Here is a 4,436-nt window from a genome sequence, read left to right as displayed (position 1 = left end):
AAACTACTCTGTCACCCGACGTGGTGTGCGCGCAAAATCAAACGCACAAGAGTGCCATCCAATCAGCATGAAGACAATTTTTCATTATGCCGGGAAATGTAGTTCAGCAGAGATTACATGGAGGGGATTCGATTATCTGGCCCGGGTTATCCCGGTGTGAGGAGTGTTTATATGGTGAAAAGTGAGTGCATTCGTTTTGGAAACAGTCGCCGCGTTCAAAACAACTGAGAACTCGGACATTTCAGACTTCAGTGCATTCAAGACAACTGTGAACTCAGAAAAAAAAACTAGCTCAGACTGGGAAAAATCGTTTTGAACAGTCATCCAACTAGAAATTCCTAATTAAGAACTCGGGCCGCGTTTATCGGGGTAATTTGACCCTGGGTGTGCCAGTTACCATTCAGGAGCAAAAGGTTTTCAATAGTTGTTTTTAATTTATACCCAAAAAATATTAATTGGAATATAATATTGGAATGCAATATAACCAATATCATTAAATAACATTGGAATATAACATTTAATAACTATAACTGAACTAATTAATTCAGTGTTATAATGTAAAATATGGTTATAGGTCTGTAAAGCAAATATTCAGAAGAAGATTTGGGGAATTGGCGTCTCCAAGAAACCATATTTCACATTATAACAATGAGGGAGTTCTATTAACCCGAGCTGCAGTGCACCGGGCTATGGCCCGGTATATATATAACTGGAACGTGACAGTGATCACCGGTATGCCGAATCCTTTCGAGGGTATTTGGGCTCCCGAGTGGCGCAGTGGTCACTGCAGTACCTGGTTCGAATCCAGGCTGCATCACATCCGGCCGTGATTAGAAGTCCCATAGGGCGGTGCACAATTGGCCCAGCGTCGTCGGGGTTTGGCCGGGGTAGGCCGTCATTGCAAATAATAATTTGTTATTATGCTTTGCTTTATCTTGGCCAGGTGTAAATGAGAACTTGTTCTCAACTAGCTTACCTGGTTAAATAAAGGTGAAATATATATATATTTTTTAATTAAAAAATTAGCTGAGTTGCCTGGTTAAATAAAAAATAAATACAAAAAAAGTGTACTAATAGTGCCCCATAGAATAATTGCGTTGCAGAAGTTTAAAACTATGTAGCCTTCAGACAGGCTATGTACAAGTATAAGACAACGTATTTTCGTTTCAAAGCTTTATTGTTAGAACTCGTTTTCCCAATGGTTTATCTAGCATTTGCCTCCATGTGCCCCCTAGTGAGTTAGGAAAATGTTTCCCGCTCGTGTGCGCCCAAACCGCGGCTAACACCTCCTCCTGTCACCCGAATCCCACCCAACTCTAAATCTCAATAACACAATCTCGCGGAGAAAGCTCATGACACTTAAAGTTTCCTCGCTTTATCGTCTAATGATTTTCTTCGTCGTGAGTGGTCAGCCATTTCTGGAAGGAGAAAACAATACTCGTTTATGTGTGCTTTTTAATCGATGGCTTGATTTTTGACGAATGTTACAGATATGAGACATGTTATAAAAAGGATAATAAGCTGTTTATCACTACCACATTATTTTTTGGACGTAGTCAAACTGGACCAAGCTCATTTTGTTTGGTAAGTGTTCTTGTCTTTGCAGTTTGCACATAGGCCTAATTATGTTATGGGAAGCAGTCAGCTTACAATTATTTCTCCATATCAAAATAATACTTTGAGCTTTACTACATAATTATAGGTCTGTAAAGCAAGTATTCAGAAGAAGATTTGGGAAATTGGCGTCTCCAAAATATTATATTGAACAGAAACGGAAACTCCTGCCAATTATTGTGATATATAAGGGTAAACTGACTTACAAGTCAAGTGGAGTTGTATAAACATGTTAAACATCAACAATACAAACTTGCAGAAACAAAACTCAAACATAACCTATCGTTTTTCTGTGAACCCTCCTTGTCAATAAAAAAAAATCAATAATGCATTCAAAATATTGTACAGTGTTCAGAGTAGGCTACACAATAGTTAGATGTTGATAAGTCTGATAAGAAAATAAAGACTCAATTTCAGAAACACATTTTTTTGAAATTGAGAGGGTTATTGATGACGAAACCTGGAAAAATAAGTTATGAAAATATATGATCATTATTATGGTATTGCTATAATAACAATAATAATAGACTAGTAATAATAAGTGACGAATGATCAAAAAAATAATAATAACAATAATAATGAAAACGTATCATTTTGTTTTCTGCCAGGCTGTTTAAATCTACTCCCGTTGAATTGAAATACACCATCATCGTAGATTCAGTTACATTTCACAGATTTGAAATGCTCGTTAATCAACCTAATTTGTATTTGTGTAAATAAGGGTAAGACAAATGGCATTTCGAGTTTTCTCCCACAACACTGGTATTAGCCTAGTTTGCTGGAGGGCGATTTACCCAGGAGGAATGGCTTGTATTGTGTATCTATCTAGTCGTTGTCATGGGTGCTGCATGGTGTTTCCAACTTGGGCGTGGAACAGGTGAATTTAAATCAGCATATCCCACGCATCAATGTGCAATTCGATAGGCCTATTTTATTTAGTTGCTTGTTGCCCTTATTGCAATGCATTCAGGATATTTATTGGGATATGGAACAGTTTTTATTTAATATGATATGCCATTTTAATATCACATAAAAGCAAAGCCCCTACACTGCCTCTTACTAAGGACCACTTATCCAGTCATCTTTAATACCTTTGAAATAATAACCTATTCATAAAAAATAATTTTTTTTTAATTATAATCACATATGCTTTCATCGCATTTCAATTCTATTCCAAAATTGGTATAGCTGCATGGCCCTTTCTGTGTAAGTGAAATGTGTGTTGCCTCCACCATGTCCTGATGGAAATCTATTTCTCCATGCTAAATCCCCTGCCATTCCTCAATTACCCCAAGTGCAGTTCTGCACAGTTCTCAAGGCGGCAGCTACCACGGGAATAGCGGGAACCTAATTTAACCAACAAGCAGCTGCTTCAAAATAAGTTCCCAGCTTCAACATGGAAATTCATCTGTCCATAGCCTACCTGCGCGCGCGTCTGTCTGTTTGTCTGTCAGCGCGCTCTGGCGTGCGTGTGTGTGTGTGCGTGTTTGTTTGTTTGTTTGGTGATTACGCAAGACTGTTGACATTACAGCAGATCATTTTCACCTTTTAGTGTCTGTGTCATCACGGAAAGCCTATTATGCACAAATTCCCATTTTTATGCATGCCCAAACGTGCTTTTTTCGCATGGTTATTAATTGCTATATTAGCCTAATTGCTCTGCACATGCATTACTATCGACGCGCATCAATAAACTTGATTCTAACAGGGGTTAAACTTTTCCACATTTGTGCGCACAGCTCAACCCCTAAACCCACGAACCTTTGCCACAGTTTTTTTTCTAGCTCTTACAATGTTGCTAAGGAGATATGACGCCTCGTTGTGCGCATTGGTAAATATAGTAAGCTTTATGGCGGTCGAATGGAAGGGACTACGTGTTCAAGAATGAGTTGTGTCGGTACTATCGAAAACTCAGAAATCCTGTTTTTGGAGAATTTTGCGGTAATATTAGCAACATTTTCGCATCAAATAGAAAATGATTGTACAATTTCCTAGTGCTGTGTGTTTCAATAATTTTGAGGAGGCTGTTTTGAGGAAATATATATTCTCAATTGAATAATATATAATGGCCTATTGTAGCCTCTCATTTGTAATAGACTCTTAGAAAAATGGGTTCATAAAGGGGGTTCTCTGGCTGCCCCATAGGAGCTTCACCTACTGGTTCTTTGAGGGTTCTTCATTGGGTGAAAGGATTATACATGAAAACAAAAAGGGTTCTACCTGGAACCAAAAAAGAATTATCCTACAGGGACAGGTGATGAACTCTGCACATGAATGTACAGAATTATGTAACAGGATATAACAGGACTGATGTAGCTTTTACACCATGCTTTTATGACATAATTCTTTTGTCAATATGCTGATTTGTTCAGTGCTTATTTGAAGTGTTTGTTCTTATTGTTGTTATTTACTAAATCATGGCTTTGTCTGGATTATTTTATCATTAGCATACTCATCTGCTTAAACAGCAAAGGTCACTTTTGGTGTGTTTTGTTGTCCATTGCATTGTATAGGCTTTGATTACTTGATCTATGAAATACCTACACTATATATACAAGAAGTATGTGGACACCGCTTCAAATTAGTGGATTGGGCTATTTCAGCCACACGTGTTGCTTATAGGTGTATAAAATCAAGCACACCGCCATGCAATCTCCATAGACAAACACTGGCAGTCGAATGGCCTAACTGAAGAGCTCAGTGACTTTCAACGTGGCACTGTCATAGGATGCCACCTTTCCAACAAGTCAGTTTGTCAAATGTCTACCTTGCTAGACCCCGGTCAACTGTAAGTGCTGTTATTGTGAAGTGGAAACGTATAG

The 4,436-nt window shown here is 38.1% G+C and overlaps 1 protein-coding gene across 2 annotated transcripts in view; it reads left to right on the top strand.

The window, feature by feature from the left end:
- The window catches only part of tp73 (tumor protein p73), a 47,620-nt gene that overhangs the window by 7,967 nt on the left and 35,217 nt on the right, over positions 1–4,436 (top strand). Inside the window, exon 1 of one of the 2 annotated variants that reach the window (XM_014146165.2) lies at positions 1,385–1,584. The exons of the other annotated variant lie outside the window; for it this stretch is intronic. The gene's annotated coding sequence lies outside the window, so the exon portion shown is untranslated. Of the gene's footprint in view, positions 1–1,384; positions 1,585–4,436 lie in introns of those variants that run through there. 2 annotated transcript variants of the gene reach the window in all.

This window comes from Salmo salar, chromosome ssa15 (assembly GCF_905237065.1).
Source record: "Salmo salar chromosome ssa15, Ssal_v3.1, whole genome shotgun sequence".
Taxonomy (NCBI): domain Eukaryota; kingdom Metazoa; phylum Chordata; class Actinopteri; order Salmoniformes; family Salmonidae; genus Salmo; species Salmo salar.
This window is presented reverse-complemented; position numbering and strand designations above follow the sequence as displayed.